The sequence below is a fragment of the Solea solea genome, chromosome 10, assembly GCF_958295425.1.
Source record: "Solea solea chromosome 10, fSolSol10.1, whole genome shotgun sequence".
Classification (NCBI taxonomy): Eukaryota; Metazoa; Chordata; class Actinopteri; order Pleuronectiformes; family Soleidae; genus Solea; species Solea solea.
This window is the reverse complement of record NC_081143.1, coordinates 19,399,094-19,412,787: the sequence shown is the minus strand read 5'-3', so window position 1 is coordinate 19,412,787 and position 13,694 is coordinate 19,399,094. Positions and strand designations below refer to the sequence as shown.

The 13,694-nt window shown below is 40.1% G+C and overlaps 1 protein-coding gene across 2 annotated transcripts in view; it reads right to left on the bottom strand.

The window, feature by feature from the left end:
- The window catches only part of LOC131467624 (zeta-sarcoglycan), a 289,872-nt gene that overhangs the window by 71,746 nt on the left and 204,432 nt on the right, over positions 1 to 13,694 (bottom strand). The gene's annotated exons all lie outside the window — the stretch shown is intronic.

Genomic DNA, 13,694 nt, shown 5'->3' with positions numbered 1-13,694 from the left:
GAGACAGTGGTGTGAAGGACACTCAATAAGTTGTCAGCCCCTGTGAAGCTATAGTTGGGGACAGGCTTCCCTGGTTAGGAACCACTGATGAAGAGAATGGGCTGCAATATGCCCACTGATAAATGCTGCTGCTGCTTCTCAAGACAAAGAAGAGTCATAAATTGTTTCCCTACCTGCCTGAAAGGTGAAAGCGTTTAGCCCTGCTAATATCTCCCCATGGTAGTGTGCAGAGATCGCTAGAAACACTTCCTAATGTCTTAACAGGGGAAAAGGGAAACAGAGGTAAGGGCAAGGGTGTTGAGAAAGTGAAAATGGAACACTTAAATTTGATACTTTACAGATGCAAGACAGTCCTTCTACAATAACTATGACATGAGTGACTAGGGATGGGACCCCAGTGGAACGGCAAAAGCATGAATATGCACAAATAAAGTACATCAATAATCTTTCATATTTCACCCCTGTCATTTTCTTTTACTTTTCTTTCACCTCTTTTTCACTCCCCTTTATCTTCAATTCATTTTAAACTCTCAGTCGCCCAGGCAAAGACCAAAGACCCCCTGCCTTTACAATTCCTGTTACATCTCACTTTGATTTCCATCCGTTACTTGGTGCTTAATCATGTGTGGCATTCCTCACTTTCTTGTCCAGTGCCTCTACAGTTTATTTTATTAATGATTCTTTAATGATTTTATTAATGATCGACTGAGCTGAAACATTTTGGCCATATCACCCAGACATTTCTAATGGTATTTATTATGACGTCATTGTGCTGGTCCAAGAGAAAGGGAAGCACTACAGACTAAACTCAATGCTTTGTGATTTTAACCAAGATTGAAAAATGTTGAAATGCTTTGGAAAATGTTGGGATTATTATTATTTTCACCTCAAACAGAATGCAAAGAGGGTGGGCTCTTAATAACTGTGACAGAAAATAACATTTTAACACATCCGTTACCTAGAAATGACAAAAACCTCAGCTCAATGTACCCAATCAGCCTGTCTCATTAAAATAAGAAAGATTGTATATACTGGTATTAATGATGATGTTTAGAATTGATTATCATGGAACCTGTTTACAAACTCAGCCTGGCTTTTAATTAAATAACAGCTTCTTGAATTCTGGCAATACACTTTAAGAAATGAATTCTGATCTGGAGAACTGGGGTTGGCAGAGTGGAGGAGAATGACTGCAGCCACTCTGGAGAATTGGATAACTCCTGCTCAAAAAGAGACATCTCTTTCCGCTCCTATAATTTTCCCGGTGAAATATTCAATTATCCCTTTTTTTTTTAATTGACTAAATTCACCAAGACTACAGTACGCCTGAAAGTTTTTGGAGCCAGTCTACAGGGTCAGACGTCAATCCAGACCACCCATCAAGACCACTCATCTAATTTGGAATCTTTGTGCCCTCAGAAACAAAACAAAGCAAGGTAAAACAGCTGGTATATTATATCTCCACCCCCCCACTATACTGCTATAGTTGAATTAAACTATGCATTTCATTTTCAATTGAACTGCTTCTTTGATTAACTTTCAATGGCAGTGTTTGAGGTTTATTTTTTTGTTCTTTTGTTTTTTAACATGTTATTGTTAATGTGCCGCCTAAAATAAACATGCCTCACTCAGTATGCTGTGATGTCACAGTATTCACCAGACACGGAGCACTCAAGCATTAGGTGTTGTCCCTTTAATTTACTTCAGTGGTTCTGCTCTACAATTATAAATGCATGAGGATAGTCGTCCTGAGGCTGTTTACCACAGCACAGCCACTTTGGCACTTTGAAGTGACCACGTCCAAGCTGCTCAACAGTGAAAGCCATTTAACACAAAAAATGGACACACATGAGCATTTGTTTGTGTGTCTGTGGTTACACACAGTGGCGCATTTTACATCACGACTGACCGAATGAGATCGAATACGACAGCAAACTTTCGTTTAAGAAATTATCCCCAGTTTGCTAAAAATGTGTGTGAGCTAGTGAGATACTAAAACAAGAGAACTGTTGGAAAATGGAACTACAGTCGCCCTTTCAGGAAGCTCTGCAGGCTTATCTGAGGCGTCAGGTAAGTCTAGGGTTGTAGCAAACCTAGCGGTGTTCTGCTGACAGATGTTACAACACTGGAGATCTAATTCTTACATAAATAAAGTTAACTGCCCCTATGCAGCTGTCCTAAACTAAAATCTTGTTGGGGTGCATATGGACAAATGCAACTCATTAGTTCAGGCAAAATTAAACAACAAAAACAGTCTTCCAATAATATCTACGTGCAACATTCAAGTTTATATATTTGAAATTGTGCTTCAAGAACGTGGTACGTGGGTGCATTTTAATTGCTGCATCTCAACTGACTCCAGCTGTTGTCCTTTGCCAAACAGGAGACCGCAGAGTTTTAGCACCAACTTTTAAGCCCTACGGAACAGGAGGCAGGTGTTTGCTAGAATGTTACTTTAGGGACTTTGTACATTTCAGAAAAAAAAAAAAAACAACACATATTGCAACTGTGAAGATATGCCTTTTTTAAGCTGACTTAGCATAACACATAAGAACTGCCATATGCGGCTGTAACACTGTAGCAGCATGGAATTAAACCTGCTCAAATTGCATTCAGATACACGGAACTAAAACGGCACTTCATCCATGGACTCTCTTTTTTTTGTTACACACACCCACACACACACACACACACACAAAGAGAGACAGGGAAGGACATTACAATATGTAATTAAGGCTGAACCACATTGTACCAATGATCTGCATACTGGTAATTAAATGCAATCTGTGCGTGTCTTTGTCTTTGCGGTTGTGTGTGTGTGTGTGTAAGTGTGAGTGTGTTTAATGTCATGAGGTCACAGCAGTGTAATGCCACACTCCCTTGCAGTTAATTAATTCAAATGTCCACCCTTAATTAATTTCACACAGAGGATTGAGACCGTTCCCCTCAAAACAGCCTGCATACATATTTTCTGTAGGGATAGTGTGAGCAGGGACGCACACAGAAATGTCACTTTAATGTATTTTTCAGTAAGTTTGGCTGCTTATAAGCACGTCAGAGCATTTCGGACACTGTTGGATTGTTCGGTTTTTCTCGAATGTATCTTGTCAAAAGGATGTCTGACCTCAATACACTGTCAGTTGTCAGTGTTGGAAGTTATTGTGTATGAATGTATGAATATGTATGTATGTGTCAGCTGTTCCATTTATCATATTCATTTCCATAATCCCTTTATCGATGACCGGATTTAGAAACAAAAATATTATAAATAAAATTTAGTAGTGAAAAGCTAAAAAAAAAAAAAGCCTCCCATTCACTTTTGAGTGATGACCTAAATAGCAATTTTGCTGTACTGTGCAGGTGTTGTACATTATGTATGAAAGTGTTTTGAGGCTAAGGAGGCACAGGGCCTGCTTTTCTGCAGACAGCCGAGACATACAGTAGAAAGAGTGCTGTCATAGATTTAGAAAGTGATCACGCTGAGTGCTTTTTATGAGCGTGAGAGTGGCAGTCGAAACCTGTTGTGAATAACAGTATATGAAGCATTAACACATTGCCCTGCGCTCTGCAGGTGTTGGTGTCCAATTCACACCAACACAGTGACAGGATACTCTTTGTTCTCCTTAACTGTACAATGAGCAGTTAAAGGTATAGTGTGTAGGATTTTAGATACATCTATTGGCAAAGTTGCATGTTGTTAAATATGGGCATATGATAACTAAACCCATGCAAATGGTGTGTAATTTAAACATCAGTTATCAACAGTTGCATGACCATTTTATGGACTACAGATTTTTTGCCATTCACACCCATTCAATCACACTTTCATGCAGCACATCTATGTATAGTGCATTTTTCTATCACTCATCTTTCATACCCATTCACACGCTGCCGGCACAGCCGTCAGGAGTGTGAAGTGTCTTCCCCAAGGACACAATATGGGCATGTAGACTAGCGGAGCTGGGAATCAAACCAACAACCTTCAAGTTGAAAGACCACTCCGTCGCCCAATTGCCCATTGCCTATTGTCTGTCACAGAACAATATAGACTTCTAACATATAAAGTTTGGTTTTAAAGTCTAAAGTAAAATTGCACTCCTCTGAAAAGCAGCCAACTATCCTTGACCCTGAGTGTGTGTTGTTCCCTAAATCAAACATTAAATGGAGTGCTGGCCTTGTGCTCAGTGGTTACTACTGTCTTTATGCCAGTAATTCAGTATTTATGAATGTGGATGGGTAAGCTGCCTAGAGACTGGATCAGATGTTAGGAAATGTGCTCAAAGGCAGATACTTTATTCATTTCTTTATTTTTTGAATGACTTTATTGAGTATATATATAATGATTGCACTTTCCGTTAGTGGGGATTTAATCAACAGAAGCTGGTTAACATAAAGCAAAGCACTGTACAACTTTAGGTGATTAATTATGTACTTTTTTCCATGAATGTGTAATTTATTCTGACAGCTTCTGTAGTAACAGAAAACAGGTATAAGATAATACCCACGGGTAAAAACAGTGTTCAGTGCTAGATGTGTTAGCCAAAGCATACATTTATTATACAGGTATTGTCCTTAATGAATATCTTGCAGATGTACAATTTGATGTGATAAGGATGTGGCAAGCAAATGTCGATGGACTTGGTGTGAGGGGATTGTCAAAAATGTCACATTGAACATGGTGCCACTTGTGCCCTTTTTCTCCAGTGAAGTTTTGTGAAGAGTGGATCTGTTGTAGCTTTTGGACGATGTGACCTCTGAGACAGCAGCTAGAGGGATGGATGGAATGATCCTTTGGAGCAAGGGATTAATATTCTCATTCATTTTGTCCCGTTTCCGCTCTCCCCTAAAGGGCCAGTGTGACTTTCATTGTCCTGACATTCTGAAAACGCTGTTAAATGTTAATGGGGACTATTTTTACACGGGTCGTGACCACGCCTGGTACACGCGTACATACTGGGACACTCGGAGCGGACTCTGGACGTTTGCCCACACAGAGAGACAAAATATGCAGACAGTCAGTCACACAGACACAGACACAGACACACACACACACACACTCCTCTCTATGTTCACTTTTGATTAAAAACATTATGATCATATTCTTACTCCCTGAGAAAAAGATCAAAACCTCTCTCAGTCAAACCTGAGAGAGGTTTTTTTCTTTTTTTTCTGTTATCCTCAATTTAACTTTAGTGGTGGCACATAAATCTGATGTGATATATTTATTAATGTTTTACAGGACACCGGAAAAGCCCTTTGCATGCGTCTGTTTGATGTGCGAGTTCTCATCTTCTGACACAGACACGTATTATCACTGACAGCGTGTCTAAGCCATTCCTCCTGGCAGGCTGCAGGAGAAATTCTCATGTGCAGAAAGTCACCCGGTAAAGGTGACACGCTGATTAAATCAAATAAATTTTACATTTGCCGGACTCGGGGACAGTGCATGTCGAGTGTTCCTTTGTGGTTGATTGGTGGCCTACAATTTTGAGCAATGGGATATGGAAGTAATGAAATAAAATGAAAGGAAGCCACAGCTCGGCTTGTCTTAAAGCTTTTCATAAAGGTGAATATAAAACTGTGAGACATCATGGAAGAAGCATCATAAATAAAGGATGATTTTCTGGTATAAATGAGTGAACCATATCAATAGAACCCATTCCTCTGTGTAAGGTATTGTCTGTATATTGTATGTTAATTATCGTATTTGGGCTCAAACATGTATAAACAGATTAGAAAAGTTGCCATTTCCGTTCCGGTTTTTTGTTAGTAGTTGCATAGCTTTACGGTGCATTCACAAGCACTGCCACTCAGAAGGCTAACAGATACTAAGCAAGTCAAAAGCAAACATACCCTTAAGAATATTGCTTCAAGGGGCCTAAGATAATATTCCCTGTATCAGTGAGAGGCTCAATTGAGGGGCTGCATAACAGGCAATTTGAGATAAATAAGGAGGTTTTTTATTAACTGTGGTTTGTGCAAAGCTATGTCAGTGGTGTTCCAGAATAACACAATATATATAGAGAGAGAGTTTGAGCTAGAAATGAGCATAATTGGGCCTTTTTAACATGTCATATACATTGCCTGAATTCTAATAAAATGGTGCCATGCTCTAGCAAGACAATTTCTTTTGAATAAAAAAATGATCCGAGGAATATGGAGACAGCCGTACACAGATGTAAACAATAATACATAGTGCTTGTAACCCGCTGCAACACAACTGGGCAATTACGAGTAAAGTTTAAGTTGATTTAGAGCAGGCAAATACAAGGCAACACAAAGATATTTTTTTAAACTGGCATTATTAGGGACCAGGACATGTGCAGCCACAGTAACTGTCATGTGAACTATAAAAAACAAAATACTGAATCATATGTACAACTATTTTACTATTTCAAAAGAATGACGAATAGTTGCTGTGAAATCTGAAATCTTCTGAAATCTGCTCATTATAGAGGTCGTAACAAAGTGGCAATCTCTTTCTCCCTCCCTTGCTCTCTCTGAGAGAGAGAGAGAGACAAGGTGGGACACTTAATGTTCTTGTTGTTGTTGTTGGTAACGACTTAATTTGCATATGTTACTCACCTATAGACTCTTCATGTGACAGAACACACCTAATGAGGGTGAAATATCATCCAAATCATACATTCTTTATGGTTAAAGCTCTTGTTGACAGACTGCCTGGATAACAGCTTCTTTTTTTTGTATTTTCTAACATGAAAGGACTTCGCCATCATCACACTGTGTACCAGTGATGATGGAAAGCAGCATGGGCATAAAATACACAAATTACCCAAGACACAAACACGGACGGAATTTTTTTTAAAATCAAATAAGCTTTTTTATTTCCTGATATATGTCACCACCGTGCAGCCCAGGTGACATGCAATTAAAATCCAGTGTGCTTGACAGTTGAACTTTATGACGTCCTTTCCCTGAACACAGACAGAAGGAACAACTAGGAAATCAAGCTAACGCAGTTACCTGGCATGAACCGCTTGCTATTAAAGTGAAACAAAGCCACACTGTAACAGTTATGTCACAGCACAACAGTTGCACAGCAATAGCCCTCAAATTATAGCCTGTACCAAGGTCTGCATCCGTTCAGTTGCATTTACCCTGAATTGTTTACAATGCTGCAAAGTCCAAATCAATAGGGGCTGCCAAGACAGGGACAGCCTAATGTTCCATTAGAACTCTCTGCTATTCAATTACCACTCTAGAGCTGGAGAAGTTTCAGCTAGCTCAGGTCCCCAGAGAAGAAGCACACAGAGACTATGTGGCAGCGAGAGAGAGAGAGAGAGAGAGAGAGAGAGAGAGAGGGGGGGGGGGGGGGGGGGGGGCAATAAATCTAAAACTGACAAAAAATTAAGTTATGGCATCCTCCCACCTTCACCCAACCCCCACATTCCTCAGTCTTCCGTGAAGCTTCAGTGCAGGATATAGATTATTTATTTATTTATTTATTTGTTGTTGCCTTGAACTTTTCAATTATGGTTTCCATGCGCCTCCCAAGACTTCCCTTTTGTATACTCTGCATCACTCCCTTTACTCACATGTACTGACACTACCATGACTGTGTGCACCGGGGGGTTTTTTTCTTCTCTCTCCGCAGGAAAGCCTTATCCCAGCAGTCTATATAGCACATAACAAGGCCTCTTCCCTGGGAGCCTGTATCACTACAGGGGTGATAGAGGGAGACACATACAGAAAATGATACATGGAAAGAAATATTGTAGACAAGGGATAGAGGAGGAAAAGACCTAATAGAAGGGTGGAGATAAAACGAAAAGTTAAATCAAAAGGATATATCTATATATATCTATGTATGTACTGTATATATATACGTATATATAGTTACGTGTAGTGAGATTTCTTTTTGTCTTGCAGGTTGGAATAGGTCATCATCTGATCCCTATGGAGACAATTATAGGATGCAGTGGCAAGAGTCAGTTTTTGTATGTGAATGTGGACGTGTGTGCTCATGCATGTGTCTAATGACGGTGAGAAGAAAGTGTGTGTGAGAGAAAGAGAGAGAGAGAGAGGGAGTGAGAATTGCATCCAGCGCTCCTTTAAAATGCACCAACACACCGTGAAATATCCTACAAAGCCTGCTGCTCTCATGATAATCCCACTGCCTCTGGGTTACAACGGCGTCATCTTCCAAGTAAATGCATTCTATTACAGGGAGTATATGAATCTCCATAAACAGAGTACAGACTGAGGAAACTAGAATTACTGTTGTGTTCGGATGCCTTCGCCAACCAGTCAGGCTGCAGTTCACGCCCAGATCGGCACAAATGATAAGGACTGCAGCAAGTGTTAGGGGTATTATATCATAGTTAGCATATTAATTATTATCCCAGTCCCGCAGTCCGACTTAAGTCCTGATTTCCAAGACTCGTGACTCAACTCGTTAACTCGTTCATCATAATTAAATCAAACGCAATTAATGCAGCTGAGTCGACCTTAACCCTGAGCGCGACGTAACTAAAATAATGAACTTAGCAGAACACACCACAGCTGTAACCAGGGCCACTGCTCATTTTCACTGAGAGTGGAAATAAGCACTAATACACAGAGATGACGATCCAGAGCAAAAACAGACTAGTATCTCAAAATATGTCATGCTTTTTTGACGAGACTGCTCCATGCACAGCTGCATGACAGCACAGGGACAGTCAAATCTCAGCAAGAAGATTCAAAACACTGTCTCTATTTACAACTTTATTATCTAAAATGATCACTACTACTATTGTTTGCAACTGTGAGTAAAACAGAAGAGTAGTACATTATAGTACACAAGATGATTTTCAGCTTTTTAGTTTGCCCTGTTTTTTTTTTTTATGTTGATACGTAAATCAATAAATGTGTGTGAGTGCAAGTAAGTAGTTCCACCTGTAGTTAATGGGAGAGGATCTATGTTTTCTTTAACAATGAATTTCAGTATGCTTCCTTTGCATTAATTCTACATTAATTCTGCAATTTTTCATTTTAAACATCAGTTTAATGTTGAAACATTCATCGTGTCTCATGTTTGTTTTATAGACCTTTTTTATACATATGTCAGCTATTGAACTGTGCCAGAATGAAGCACCGGACTCAAAATGACTCACATAATAGTCCGCTAGACTCGGTACGATTGGGGACTCGGTTCATCGATGACCCAGACTCACCTAAGACACAATTATAACACTGATTTTCAAGGTAATGATCGAGGTCTGCTAACCTTCCATAAAACCAGTTATGAATGATATATTGCTCTCTCTTGACCATGTGATGTGAAATGTTATAGCTGCTCTGCCTGTGTGAAAATTGCCCCGGTTGCTGATTGCTTACCCTTCCTGCCAACTCTGTTTGTTCACCTGATACGGATCAACCAGTCTGCAAGAAAAGTGATTAAAAATCCTTTGCAGTGGCCTGTTATGTCTGCATGCACACCTTAATCTCCAACACTAAAGTTATAGTGACCGGTTCATAATATACAGTGTACCTTGACTTATCTGTGGTCGATGTAAGTCACCTGTGCTTTGCATGTGGCTCTGCATTTGTTGCAAGAACACATCTAGAGTGCTGGGTTTGATGTCTTCCCAGCATTAGCATTTGATGCTGCTCTTGGGGCTGCCTCAGACTTTGGCTGCTTCAGATTTATTCAGAAGCCACACTCACATTGCTCCAGGTTGTGTGTCTCTCAAAGCTCCTCTGATTCCTTCAAATGACGGCTGAATACTTTCCTGTGTTTCTCTGGTGCCTTTCACTTCCTGGCTGGTGCCTGTGGTGCTTCTTTTCCACATAATCTATGTCGCCTTTTACTGCCAAGAGCTCAAGTGACTCCTGTCTTCCTCTTATATCTTTGCTTGATGTATGCCTGCAACAAGTCTATTTTCTCATCTCATTCAGTGTCTTGCTCCACTGCTGCCATTTGGTGACAACTGTGGTGGTTATGCTCTCGCCGTAAAACACACTCTGTTTTAGCCAGGACAACTTTAGTCAAAATAAGATAATATGTTTAAAAGCATGGCTCTGTTCTGGCATCTCTGAGGAAAGCCTAAGGTAGCAAGAGCACACCTCTCACACAAAAGGAGGCAGAGTGAGCAGCAGCTTAAGAAAGAGGAGGCATTAATGACCACACATGACACCGATTCAGACCAGATACATCATGAAAAGGTGCTGCAGAGGGGAGGTGGGTTGCACAAAGCCTTGCTATGAGGTAGGCAGGCCAAGACAGCTTGAATAGGGCAGAAACAATGAATGCAATTAAATGCAAAGGAGGGGATCTGATACATGCTGAGCTGTGAGCTGATATGGGCGACTGCACTCTAATTTACCTGTAATGTACAAAACAAAAGAGGCTATACTTAAATCCTTTCACCCTTACAGCAAATATGGAAAGTCCACTAAGGTCATTTTCACACCTAATAGTCTGCTAGACTCAGTACGATTGGGGACTCTGGTCCGAGTTTGCTTTAGAACTTTAGTGAAGCGAAACCAAACCTTTTGAATAACGTATTCCCCTCCTCGCCTGAGGCGGCGCTGCATCAAGAATTACTGAAGGAGATGACGAGACAAACGATGAACAAGAAAACTCACTCATCTATTGGTTAACGCAGGGAAACTTGGAGCTGCATCATATCGCTCTACACGCTTGTGTGTTTTGGTTGTGTGTACCCACAATGCCCTGCGTTGTAGTCCGCTTCCTGCATTTTGTTCACTTGAAGCGAACCGAGACCTAGGTTTTTTTGAGACCAGGGGTTGTTTTTTGTTTTTTTTGCTATATTGTGTAACTTAGGCTTTTTGTTTTCTTTTGTCTCATTCCTGTTTTTGTATCCACAGTTTCTCCTCTCTGACCACTACATTTTCTTTCTTTCTTTCTTTCTCCTGTGCTCCTGTGCCTAGTCCTATTCTGTCCCATGCACCCAGCCAAACAACTTTATTCGTGTCACTGCTGCTGTTGTTAGCATATAGTTTATACCCCGTGTTCTGTATTTAGCTCTCTCCATAGGCGTCACAATGTTCCATTTACCTCTCCCACAATGTGCAGCACAAGGGCAGTGAGCAGCACACTTGTGCCCTCGCTACTAATCTTGACTGAGAATCATGACACAAATCCTACCACATTACTGGAATGTGGCAATGTTCCACTTTGGACAAGAAAAAAACAGATTATTGATTATAGATATTACTAGACACTGATTTTCCCAATCTCACCACAGTGGAACAAATGCTTTGGATGTGGTTATATTTCAGTGCAGATATATGTAAAAGTAATGAACTTCACAGTGGAGTTTTAAACAGAGGAGGCTCCTGGTTGTATTGGTGACACAAAGCACATGTTCACTCATAAACAATCCCGGAAAGAAAGTATTACTGTGGTACAGAAGACACTCTGACGAGATCAGATGAGTCACACAATCACAGAATCTCAGTGATTTATTACGTTTGTCTCAGTAAATACTTTCAAGGTATAAAGTCAGGCAGTGGACTATTATTCACTGTCATCTTGAAAGCAATACACTGGGGTGAAAGTGACTCGCGTTTAATCATGTTGATGTGAATGTGATTTACGTAACATGGGTAATACCTGTGTAGCAAGAGGCACGGACATGTCAGTACTGTCAGCTTTTGGATGATAAATAGCGACATGGTAATGTGCAGATTGACTCTAATTTCTCACTGGAAATATGCAAATAAAAAAAAACAATATGACATATCTTGTAAATCAATTCCTTTGAGATATATTAATTAAAAAAATAATAATAATCAGATAGAATAAAATTGCTAAAAGTTGTGTTTACAATTTCATCTTTCACTTCAATTAATTTTAGCAAGTATCTTTAATTAATCTCTGATTTCTGAGGCAGATTTTTACTCATCACTTCACAGAGACAACATGAAACGGAAAATAAAGCAGCAACAAACAGAAAAAAAAAAAAAATATTTATTCTGTCCTGTACTGGTAGAACAGGAGAAGCCTCGTCCACAGTATTTTTTCTATTATCCATTCCACTCATAACCATGTCTACAGAAGCCTTTGTCGATAATCCTGGTATCTCCAATATGAGATGACTTGCAACAGTGTGCATTATCACGCTGGTAGAAGCCATTAGAAGGTAGTTAAGTGGTCGCGGAGGGATCGACATGACAACAATAGTATAGATGATGGGATTCAAACCCTTGTTGATTAGATTCATTCTGCTGACAACATATTCTAGCCCAACCATCTGCGTGCCTTTGCGAAAAAAAAATCCAGATTAGATTGCTAAAACCAACGTAAAATATTTTCCAGTTTTCCGCTGTCAAGGACTGGTGAGCCGGTGTCCATTACAGCCTCAGATTTCTGTTTTTAGCTGACATGATTGGAACTTGAAATAAACATCTTTGGCCGTTAGCTCATCTGCCTCAAGGTTTCAGGTGCTGCGCGTTCTCAGATGCTTTTCTGCTCTGCGTGGTTGTAAAGAGCATTTTTTCCCGAGTTACAATACTCCTTCTGCGAGCTACAATCTGAAAATGTGACCCTTTTTCATTATTCTGAGTAAAAACTTGAGAGACAGTCATCCACAAACACCCTGGGAGATTTGCAGAGATCAAAGTCTTCATCTGTATGATTTCATGTATTGCAACAACGTGACTGGGTGATGAATAAGCAGGTGTACAGTGTTATACTATACTACTTGAGTCCATTTACTTGTAGCATAATGTAAACTTTCAATTGAAATAAACAGAACATCCAACTAAATATAGTATATAATTGCAAAGGTAAGCAAAGGGCTTAATAATGTATTCACATTCAGGTTTCCCCACATGTGGCTCAGTTGTGAAGAAAAGAGGGTGACCGCAGCTCTGCTGTTGTTGATGAGAACGTTGGAAAAGCAGTCTCAAGTACTTCCACCGTGGTAAGACATACTTCAGATTTCAGTATTTTAATCGCCTCTCTGAGCCCGTCCTCCCTGAATGACTGTAGCGGGACCATGCCCTTGCATATGGTTACTGTGTTCGTGACATCTCTCTCGCCACTGCTTCTCCCTTCCAGTTTTATGCAGCGCATCAAGAAAAATGCCACTTTAAGCAAAGTCTGACCTTCAGCTACTTCGGCAGCCAGTGTCCTTGATCCAAAGACTTGAACACACTCTTAGTATTCCGCCACATGTTTTCTGTTAAGGTGACGTAAGTGTCTGTAAGTTTCCAGTCTTACCACCCGCCATGGCAACAATGGGTCAATGGACTTTGACATACAAACATACAGTGTTTTGGTCTGCATCTTTTAAAACAAAGAAAAAACGAAAGGGCAGACAGCTTCACTCTTAGCCACACGTTGCTGTGGTGCGTTGCTATATGTGTGAGTTGAGTTGTAGGCAAGTGAATTCAAGTGAGAAGCGTTATATGAACGGGTTTCTGCTCTTGCTCATGGCAACAACTAATATTTTGTTTGATGCTACAGCTATTCTTCATCATCTCACCGTATGACCAATGCCATATGGGAAAAAATCATACACTGTATATTCCCCAACACTAAACTGTACTATATATTTTTTTTTCATTTATTACATGCTATGCAGTTTGAATCCCAACCCAGTTACATAAAGACACACCCAAACTATTTTAGTCAATACACCCATGCTCAATATTCACAGCACACACAGCGTCTATATAGAGTGACATAGTGTTGCCATTGCTGCTGGAATCAATGATGAATC